This window comes from Euprymna scolopes, chromosome 16 (assembly GCF_053919585.1).
Source record: "Euprymna scolopes isolate OS-2025 chromosome 16, ASM5391958v1, whole genome shotgun sequence".
NCBI lineage: Eukaryota > Metazoa > Mollusca > Cephalopoda > Sepiida > Sepiolidae > Euprymna > Euprymna scolopes.
The window spans coordinates 117,414,492-117,426,822 of NC_136497.1; the positions used below are offsets into that span (position 1 = coordinate 117,414,492).

Sequence of the window (12,331 nt, forward strand, 5' to 3'; positions counted from 1 at the left end):
AAGATTGAAGATATATCCTAACTTGTTACGAAAGAAACCACATGTTGCAATTAGGAAAGCATAAAACACATCAATTCTGGTCTATGAAAATCAAATGCTAAGCACTCTCAAACAGTAAAACATATCTTATAGCTTAAATAATAACCTTATACTGTTTTAAAGGCAACTGATGTAAGCTATTTATAAGTAAAAATAATTCAAATTAAAAATAAATTAAATTAAATAAATCAAATTAAAAATAAATTTAAATTAAATAAATCAGCGTTTAATAATATTTCTAAATAGAGAAATAAGAAGAGTGTATATTAAGAATCAATTAAAATATAAAGTTAATTATTAAAAAATATTTTGTGTATTATATTATGTAAATGGGGAAACTTCGTTAATGTAGATTTCCTTTGCGTAAATAGAATATATAAATATGATGTCGGAACAAAATGTATAACCTTTCGTTTTGTTTAAATTGCAAAAATATTGACCCAAGTGTGCAGGGAAGTCCGACGTTGCCCGGTTATAAATATGCTTAAATATGCTATTTTAATTCTTGTAGATTTCGTACATCTTATTCAAGAATACATGCTCTATCGATATTTTTATATTATGAGGTTGTTATTTCATTAATAAAAACGAATATATTACTTGCGGGCATAGATATACTACTTGAGTTCTTTCAGCGATAATAGAACCGAAACCAAAACTTATGAATAATTCTTGGAAAATTATTTATAAAATATATAGATGACTTAATGCCATCAGTTACAAACCGAAACCAAAACTTATGAAGAATTATTGGTAAAAATATGTATTAAAAGATAGAGAAGTCTATTATAATAAAACGACAGACAGTCGCGTGTAAAGTTACACACACAAAAAATAACACCCACTCTATCCTATTAATATATAGATCATGTATATATTAAAGAATTTTTCATGTAAATTCTGTGATTCTTTAGATACTTCCGACACCAGAGTTTTTGCACACCTTCTAGCTGAAGGAAAAAAAGAAAGAAGGCTTTCACACGGGTCCAGCGAATGGAAAACCGCATTATGTTTTCAAAGTGTCCGTGTAATTGAAGATCGATATATCGTATTGGATTTTCAAAGTAATGTTCATTCACACCCACGTAGATCAGCGCCAATATATTGGCACATATTTCATACGTTCGCAAGTAGACCTTCTTGCAAATACACGAGGGTCGATATATAGATCATCCATAACGAATAAATCAATTATTTCGCTGTACATAAACATACTGATAAAATAAAAAAAAACATGCATAAACGCACACGCACATACACACATAGATACTTGTGTTAATGTGTGTGTCCTTGTTCGCATTTAGGCAGCAAGTTGTTATAAATGCATATCTCATAAATGTCAGCGTTATCTTTAATCATTTATGTTGGGAATCATTATCTTGTCTTTGCAAACTACTTCCTTAGTTCCTGATTCAACGTCATGGAGTATCTATTTTATGTAAATGTTTTATGCCATTGCGGCTGATTACTCTCGAAAAATTGTGAATTCTTTTAAAGTCTCGAAATTTTCCATTAGATGCTATAACTATAGTAGGTCATATTATTCGAAAACTTAGTGCAGCAATTTATTAAACGGACCGTTCTAATTTCAATGAGCAAAGTTATCACGTATATGACTACTTATCTATATTTCTGCAAGCATATATATATATATATATATATATATATATATATATATATATATATATATATATATACACATGTATTTAAGATTAAGACATTAGTTAAAGAAATGAAACTTGATTGATAGAAGTATTAACTGAATCTGTATATTACGGACCATAAAAAGATTGCATTAAACAACGTTCTATTAGGAGAGGGAGAGAAAAAAACAGATAGAGGCAAAAGAGTGCACCGTCTACATAGTTAGCTGCATAGCTAGACAAATTATTAGGCATGCATTTAACTGGTTTTACTATGAGTATGACGTGACTTTTCACTGGTTTTCTCCTAAGTGCTACTTGTGCATTACTATTTATGTAATTTTATGTATGTAAACTTTAAAAGAAAAGAGCCACGTTTCAAGGAATGGATGTACAGAAGGCGAAATAAAAAGTATTGAAAGGAATAAAACGTATTAAATATATATAAACTATAGAAACGCGAGTGATGATGTGATTTATATTCAGGAAACTTATATTTGATTTGATTTATATTTCGGGTAACACATTGACTTGTATCAAATCCAAGTTGTATATACTTCACGTAAACCCGAAATAATTCTTTATCCGGTAGTGAAAAAAATGTTTTATTCTGTCGATGGATTATAAAATTCCTAAGTGTAATTAAGCCACCCACGTTGTAGGAACCTGGTGAAATCGATTTTACGTTGCGTCAAAACTGCAATTCTTTTTCATCAACATTCGTGTTGTTTTAACAGTAAAGGTCGATTGAATCCGTTCACTTTAAACACAAATCGATCGACGCCACATACGAATATGCGTGTTGTGCACTTATTAACTCCTTTCTATGGTATTCACAAGGTGAACGTAACAAACACAAATGTGTAAAGGCTAACACTATTTGAACGGCACTACCTTTTTCCCTTTTTATGACCACAGGGATAGGCATCCAGATATATCCATTGTTAGTTATTAAGTTTCCTTTACCCAACGGCGTGCTTTCCGATAGTAAAACGATTTCATATTCAACACTTTATAGGAATTATTTTGTTTTACAAAGACAGCTATTCTGATACATGCAATTCATGTGTCACAAACGTTTTTAATATTGATCGAGCTGTTGAACTCATAGTGACAAGTACACGTATAATGTAAATTGTCGACCATCTCAGAGGGCAAGGAGAAGGATAATTTTTAATTAGTCATTTTAACATGCTATAACTCTATGAAACCTCTCTATTTTTAAAGATTACGTCATTTACCTATGAGTATTTATAATGTATAGTGTTTCGCTAGGTACCATTTTTCTCGTTGGTAAGTTTCGATCGGCGATTGAAAGTCTAGACAAACACCATAACAAATGGACAGGTGACAAGACTAATAACTGTAGTTACCTGACGTTGGAAACATATTGCCGCAGGAAGAACTTAAAATATATTCACACGACATATTGTTGTACACATATTAGAACTGTCTTTTTGCTAATACTTTCTTGTTTTTTCGATGAGCTTTATTTGATTTTAATTTCTTCTCGAATTTATTTGTTAACATTTACATGAACAAGCTATTGATGAGAATCATGGTTAAACAAGTGTACAACTTATTTTGAGTAAATTTATACTATATTATGTTGGTGCAAAAATAATCGTCGTTTTTATCACGTGTATATACGTCCAAAAATGACATATTATACCCCAACCTAATATTTATGGATTTTCCCCGTAAAACACTCAGATTTATTTTGACTATTTTCGTCATCTTTATGTGCAAATATTGGTTTCCTTTACATCTAACTGAAGAATCCTATTTTAAATTAAAAAAAGAATATATCAAATCTTAATTGAATTCTAAATATATGTATATGGTACTAATTATTTAAGCAATATTAGATGAACGTATTGGGAGGACAAGGAAAGTTAAAAAAAAAACAAAAAACATAAAGTAACATTGTACTAATAGTTTTGTTCAAACGTCAGTTCCGCACAGTGTCCTTCGTTCGTCGAAAATCTAAATAAAACAAGTCATCACTAGGGTTATAACAATAACATATCCTTTTCATTGTATTGAGTTTCGAGTATATATCAGAGAGTTTGAAACAGTTAATTACCCGCGACCCAAATCACTCTATACAAAAGCAGATAAGATATCAATGGATACACACTCGAGAGCGAAAACAGTGAAAAGAATATGGTGTTTCCTAGCCCTAGGCATTACATCTCAACAAAAGATGCGGAAAACACAATTGATATGTACAGACATTTATTTCGTAACCCTTTTATCAAGTATTTATAGCTTTAAATTGTTAATCATGAGAGTGCAACTTTACTCGATTAAAAATAAAACATATTCATTAAGACTATAGACAAACTTTAATAAGTATTACAACTTTATGACGGTTTGCACATAACCACTCTTCTGAAGCACAGTAATTTATAAACCATTGTCTTTATCTAGAAATAAACGTTTAAAAACAAACTAAGGAAATAAAGAAAACGGCATGCCAGCTGTAACAAGGCCGATAGCCATTAGTCGCGTGCTCTCGTGTAATGAATGAATGCGTGAATGTAGGATTGACATGATATTCTTAAAGTTAAACTAAAATTACCAAAAGTCGGCTGAAATGACCTAAATAAATAAAAAGTAAATGACTTAGAATGACTTTAATGAACTTAAGGATAATTAAATAGCCTTAAGAATGATTAGAATGCTTAAAAAATAACTGGAATCCTTCAAAAACAACTTGAATGATCTGGAGAATGACTTGAATGGATTTGAGGCTGACTGGTTGTAAAGTAGATGATCATTTTACATTAAATTAATACAGAAAAGTCACCCTCCACTTTATATCACAATAAGTACAGCATGTAGTAAGAACAGATACTACACTGTGATCTTGACCAAAAGGTCAAGAAAAGGGTATTTATTTGCTCCCCAACTGAGAAAATTAGGCACAAGGCCGATTTTTAATCTGAGGAGTGAAGGGCGAAATGGGGACCAACTCCTCGGGGAGTAGGGGAGCTTGATAGTGACAATTTGTATGAAGGGTTGCGCCTACATTCACCAAGGTCTTATATGTGGGGCTGCCCCCACATATGGTCTTTGCTTGCAGTATCTGCCGGAACAGATACTACACTTTGAAATTGGCTAAAAGTCCAAGAAATGGTATTTATTTTCTCCCATACTAAGCAAATTAAGCACAAGGCCGATTTTTAATGTCAGGAGTTAAGGGGAAATGGGCAACAACTCCCCGGGGAGTAGGGGAGCTGGATAGTGACAATTGGCATGAAGAGTTGCCCCTATACATTGACCAAGGGCTTGTATGTGGGGTTGGCATTTATTTGCTCCACCACCGAGCAAATTAGGCTCAATGCCGATTTTAATGTGAGGAGTGAAGGGGAAATGGGGGCCAACTCCTCGGGGAGTAGGAGAGCTGGATAGTGACAATTGGTATGAAGGGTTGGCCCTACATTGATCAAGGTCTTATATGTGGGGTTTCCTCCACGTATTGTATTTGCTTGAAGTATCTGCTGGAACAGATACTGCACTATGATCTTGGTCAAAAGGCCTAGAAAAAAAAGTTATAAAAGCTAAGAACAGCAGCTATTAAGAATAGACCTTTGATCTTAACCAAAAATGCCAAGCAAAATGTGTTATGGACAGACCGATCGACCCACCGACCGACCGACCGACCGACAATGTGACTTATAGAGTCGCTTGCACGCGACTAAAAATCTCTTTTCACATGTATATTCTTCATTTTATTAATAACGAGCTTGTGTCCACGCATCTAAATTACTAAGTTTTTTTTTTATATAACCGTTAAAAACTGAGTATGTTTTTTTGTCTTCTTGCAAATGGTCGATGAAAAGCAAACGATTGGCTTCATTTCAAGGTTGGTGTTATAAATCTCTGGCATCATATTTTTATTCCGTAAGTAGTATCAACCTTATATTCATACACCAACAAAATTAGAGTGTGCGCTATTCCACAAAAGAATTTATATGCCATCAAATAAATAAAAAATACACGATTATAAACAGGGATTCGTTTGGAAATATATACCTTCATTTAATCTATCTAAGCTGGATTTTCCATTATAAAAAAACAATGAATAGTATTTGCTTATATTTAATTATGAATTACAGTGATGAAATCCAGATTTTAAATCACATTTACCTGCCGTATTTATAGGTGCATAAAATTCTTTTTCGAATGCTGAGTGGGTGCCATTTCTTTTTCACACAAAAGTCGTATTTGTACGTTAAAATGCAATGAAAACCATGGAATCGCATTTATGATTTAATTAATTGAATAATCATTGCGAATATCACATACTTTATCGCTGTATTTCTATACATCAAATGCATCTAAGTATAACCCTTATATCTAATCAACGCTATTATTTATTACATTGGTTTGGTTAGGTTTGATTACAGTTTTTGCGAAAGACAAAAAACGTTAAGATTATTTAATGAAAAAAGAAACATGTAACGTTGAGATGAAAAGGTCCTTTCATTTGAAGGGATTAAGGAAATTATAACTTCATAATAATTAAAACAAAAATAAACAGGGGCAGGTTGCGATACTTCAACTGAATATTTGTCAGAAGGGATTCAATTACTTCAATAAATACGTCTCTTTAAATATGAAATTATCTATTTGAACGTGCAAAATGCTTAAAGTAAATATAAAACTCAAAATTATGCATTAAAAAAGCAGGTATCAATAACACTTCCTTATAATGAACGACTCATCGATGTCGATTTTTTTTTTAATTTTAATGTACAGTATGTTTTACACTGAAGAATGCATTGGGAGTATAAATTCCGACGAACAACATGCAATACGAAATATGTTAGTGTTGTATAAAGAAAACTACAGTATATTATTAATGTTTACCCGGATACGCGAATTGCGCTTAAAGAAATGAAAGTTATAAAATTATTTAAATATTACAAATCTATTGATAATCTGTATTAAGCGGTCCTCTGTTAATACATTGATTCTTATTTTTCTGTTGATTGAACACATCTCTAATCAGTAATTTCTTTGACCCTATAAAAAGCTTGATACAAGGTTGTATCCCCTTTCTTCTGTTGATATAGAGGCAACACTTAAGCGTACGATGTTATCTTCCCTACCTTATGACAAGGCGAATGGCCATGCGTAAAGTAAAAGGCGACACACAAAAACGATGTTAACAAGAACGACAAAATTAGAGACGTTTGTATTGTAGCAGGCGTTTAAAGAAAGAAAATGTTATTAAAAATAAAATATTATTTATTAAAACAATGAAGAATCGATGTATACACATAGCCCTTATTTAGTATAGTTGATATTCATGAAGTGGTTAGTTCGGTCTGGTAAATTTTTTACTGCATATCAAGATTTTCGGCGCATTTATACTGAAATCAGTCATCTGAAAACAAATTTTCGTCAAGTTCTTTGTATTTCTATATATTAATTCAGTGTTTAGTTTCATTCCATAATAGAAATACTGTTTTTTGGGGGGATGTTCAGAAAATCTTCGAGTTGGCAAATAAAAAGGTAACAAAACAGTAACATCATATGTTGATTCATCGTTGGCTCGGAAACCAATTTCTGCAGATGCCTCTATCTAGTAGACCCCGATGTGCAAATAAGTATTATCGTCTTTCGCCCAAAGTGAACCAGGGAGCAATGGAACCGAAAAGAGCAACTTCCCCAAAGCCTCCAAATGGGGCTTTACTATTTGGTGATGTTAAAGGGCATACCTAGAACGAAAAAGAAAAAACGGGGACTAGGATATATATATATATATATATATATATATAATCTGTCTTATCTAAGGATAATCTTAGGCAATCAAACCAACACAAATCTACGTCGCATGCATAAACATTCTATTAACACCTGCGACGTCACTGGAAATATTGTATTTCCAGTTTTTTTTCTACACGTATATTATATCGGTAATATTTTTGAACAAGCTGTACTGTATATATGTCCCTGAGTAGCAATTAATATAAACGATTAAAATTATTTATTTTAACCGCTTGCCAATTTTGTAATTTGGTTTCTTAATATTCCTATGTAAATTTAAACAGCCAATCATGAACGTCGTGTGCAATACACTATATTAAATAGTTTACAAAGCCACGTACATAAATAAATAAATGAATTAATGGCATTAAAATCATAGTATTTATTCGGCATTAACTAATGAAAAATCCCATATACTGTAAAACGCTGTCTGAAAAACTACTCCTTTGCACATACTTCGCAATGAAATAAAAATCGAGAGTTTACATTACGTTGTTCTAATATCAAATATTGTCCACAGTATCTAAATAACTGGTTTCTTTTTGGAAAATAAATTGTTTATATTCATTAAATTAATTAGACGAAGGAGGATGAATAACAGCATTTCGAAAACTTCACATTTAAAGTGTAATCATTAAATGATAACTAACTTGAAAAAATGTATGGATTTTTTTGTAAAAGCATTTTCAAGTAAACCAGTAAGAATCGTTTCTAATGCTAGTATACATTGAATCATAATACATTAATTAGAGTATTACTTACTTCATATGCAAAGCATTCTAATTAATATTCAATTTAAAATTTAGGTATGATAGACGGATGGCAACGTTGTTTAAATATTTGAAACATATATTAAGAAACATGTAATTAAAAACATAAGCCTGATGGACTCAAATGTTATTGAATTTGTGTTTTGAAAAGAATTAATGAAAATGCTTTCTCAAATTTTAGCATGACTGAATGTGGAAAATGCTATTTTAGATTGACTTATAATAGATTAATCAAAATGGCATTTCAAAAAGAAAAATGGAATAACTAAATACAATATTAATCTTATGTATGACATACCGACAAAAGTTATTTTTCAAATTGAAATTTTAAAACCTGCACTTTAATTATAGCCTCATTTTATTTGGACTTTAAGACCATGTGAGTTATTTGAGTATCGAACACATAACCAAATAGGATTCATGATTTTTTTTAATTCGGACATCCTTGGCACCAATTACTTAGTATGGAATTAAATTATCTACGTCAGTTTATGCACAATGAAAGATAAACGTCTAAATCAGATTAAATTATAAATTTTACAATTTTAAGCACGAATATTGTAATCTTTACATGTGACCCTATCGTGAATTTCAAAGTTCTAGTTATTTCAATCTGTGGGATTTCTCTATTTTATAGCAATGCAAGCAATGCAACTTTACCATATTTTACTCGTAGAACTTAAGGTGTATCAATGTTTCTTAATTATAATATAGTGTAAATAAAAAAAGATCCTGTTACATATGCAACTCTAATCAGTTCACATAGAAAACAACCTGTCCTCGGCTCTGCCGATTCATAGAATGATACATATTTCGTCTCACGGTAATAAATATGCCCACATCTGTTCCTCGCTGTCAACAAACATAGTATTAAAATAGAATACTGAAGACATCATTAAAATATAAAAACAAAACTTTTTATGTATATTTACATCACTTACCATGATTAAGAATCTAATGCCATGCATTAATTTATCAATACTCTGCTAATATGTAAGGAAATCTGAGTTTCATGGAAAACGGCGTTAGATATTCTGCTATTCTCACAAAATTAGTTATTTTCCTCTTGTAGATAATGTCTAGTTTTAGAACGGGAAATACGCTAAAATACTAATCAAATGCTACCATAATTTTAAGAAAATTGAAATCATTTTTAGGATTTCCAAATGAATACATAAACATTGGTTAATGAGTTCACATCCCTTGCTCTAATATAAATTTCAACATTACTTCATTTCTTTCCTTACTCCCTATCGGCACTATTATTGTAATAAAAAATATGTCATTTTTGGAAGATGTCTGAACAGGATTTTAAAATTAATGCATAAATACATTGACAAAGTACACTGATTAGACAACCCTTACTTTATTATCAAATTCCATATTAAAGAAAAAAAGACGTAATATTCAGAAGATTATTCAGCACGTTTTACAAACAAATAAACAAATATGTTGAGAAGCTTAGTGATTAGGCAACCATTGCTTCACTACAAAATTAAATATTACTGTTCTTTCAATCCTTACTACTGACATCATTATTTTAAGTGAAATGATATCATTTCTTGACCATCACTCAGCATTTTTTCCAAATAATTGCATAAAGGCAATGAGGAGAATGATGATTAGGAAACTTTACCACAATTTTCAATAATTATGTAATTCTACCCCGTTCCTACCACAACGACCAAAAACACATAAGTAAGAGAAACGATGCCATTTTTGGAAAATGATTCCATAGTTATTCCATATTTTTGGAATATAACATTGTGGGAGATTACATAGTGGCCGCAAAATGGTAATTGCTCCCTCCATCCATCCCAAAAGTTGAGGTTTGTTAATTCATAGAGAACTCTAAAGTCCGTTGAAATACGCCATAATCATGTGTCTTTCTACTCACAACTACACCGGTGACGTCATTCCTCGAAGTTACCATTGAAAATTCAGGAAAATATTGTTAACCACCTACTGAAACTGGTGTATTTTCTGTGCTTATTATTTGATTACAAACACACCAATCGATTAATTCACATTTCATCATTTTACGTAATTCTTGGATATGATACTAAATTCGACAATAATTTTTCATTATTTGAAACAGTTTCGCCGTTTCTTTATGAAAATAATAATCTGGTATATTGTCTAGGTTTAAATTTTTCATTACAAACACACCAATTGATTAATTCGCATTTCATCATTTTTCATAATTCTTAGATATGCTACTAATTTAAACAATAATTTTTTTGTATTAGTAACCTACATTATCCCCTCTTCTTACTAAAACAGAACTTTGAAATATTGTCTGGGCCGATTATTTCATTATGACAGACCAATCAATTATCTCACATTTCATCATTTTTCATAATTCTAAGGAAAGTTATTAATTTCAAGAATCATTTTTCATAATTTTCACCCACATTATCGCCTACCCCCTTACAAAAACGCTTTGATATAATACCTGGACCGATTGTTTCATTACAAACAGACTAATCAATTAACTCACATTTCATCATTTTTTTTATAATTCTTGAATATGTTCCTTATTGCGATAATCATGTTTTATATTTGTACCAAACACCATCGCATCCTCCATTACTAAAATAATAACTTTGATATATTAGCTGGTTTGATTCTTTTTTTCAAACACACCGATCAAATAAATCACATTTCATAATTTTTAAGAATGCTTAGATATTTTACTAATTTCGACAATCATTTTTCATAATTGTAATCAACATTATCGTCCCCCACCTTACGAAAATAAATTTGATCTATTTTCTGGATTTATTATTTAATTACACACGCACCAATTAATTAACTCACATTAAATCATTTTTCATAATTCTTGGATATGTTACAAATTTCGACACTCATTTTTAATAATTTATACCCGCCTTATCACCTCCCCTTGCTAGTGCAGCATACAACGACCTCATTTCTTCACCCTCTTTCTTTTTAAGGGGGAGAGTATACCTGGTGAAAACAACTTAGTTGCTTGGACTTTCTGACTGAGACAAATATTTATAATCCTTAGGAGAAAGTAAAAAATAGTATAAAACATACCCTACCCTACCCACATTAAGAGTGGCTTTCTAAATAATGAAACCATTATTTCAGAACGGCTCGTATTTCTGTTTCTTATTTAATAAATTGTTAGATGAAAGTAAATAATAGTTTAAAAATACATTTCCCTCCTCATAATAAGAATGGCTTTCTAAATGTTATTATTTCAATATGTGTCGTATTCCGTATGGTATTTTCCACCCCCCCCCGATCTTAAAAAAATATATGAAATAAAATAAATATAAGATCGTAAAATAAAAGATAAATTCAAAACCGCGTGTAAAATTTACGTATTATTTCATTCTTTTTTTTTTTAAGAAACAAAAAGAGTCGGTGTTATCAGCTACAATTTAAATCAAAATATCTAGTGTTCTCGCCTAATGTTTTGGTCTCTATTGAGTGTGCGCATGCGTGTGACGGCACAAAATGTACATTTTACATGTAAATTTGCCGATACCTTTACGCGTTGTTCATTCATGTAAACAAAGATATTATTCGCTACAAACCATTCTTAGTTAATAAATATTAACTTCCTTGACATTTCAGTGTTATATGACCAGTAGTCTATGCGTTTACCTGTTTGATATTTACATACACGTACATGTACAGAAGAGAAGAAAGAAGAGAAGAAAGAAGAGAAGAAAGAAGAGAAGAAGATGGTTATAATAATAATAATAATAACATATGTAATGGTTAACGTGAGGTGTTTTGAAAAATTAAACGACTACTGAGTAATTATAAGCAGTTTAAGAACATTGCCATTTTAAGAGCTTTTAAATTATAGAGTTTGTTTTAATATAAATTGAATTTTTTATTTAATATGTAGCAATTTTAATAAAGTGTAAAATATCTGAAAAAAATATCTGAAAAAAAAGTGAAAAATTCATTGGTGTCAACATTGAATGTCAATTCATAGAGTGAACTCTTTGATTATATCTATTGCTAATAGAAATGATGACTCCCATATTCAGAAATATAAAAAGAGTGTCAAAGTTAAGCGTGACACAGATTAATGCATTTACATCAAAAGTTGTCTAA

At 30.8% G+C, this 12,331-nt stretch overlaps 1 pseudogene; it reads right to left on the reverse strand.

The window, feature by feature from the left end:
- Nucleotides 1–4,425: 4,425 nt before the first annotated feature.
- Nucleotides 4,426–4,579, reverse strand: LOC145296551 (U2 spliceosomal RNA; annotated as a pseudogene).
- Between the last annotated feature and the right edge of the window lie 7,752 nt (nt 4,580–12,331).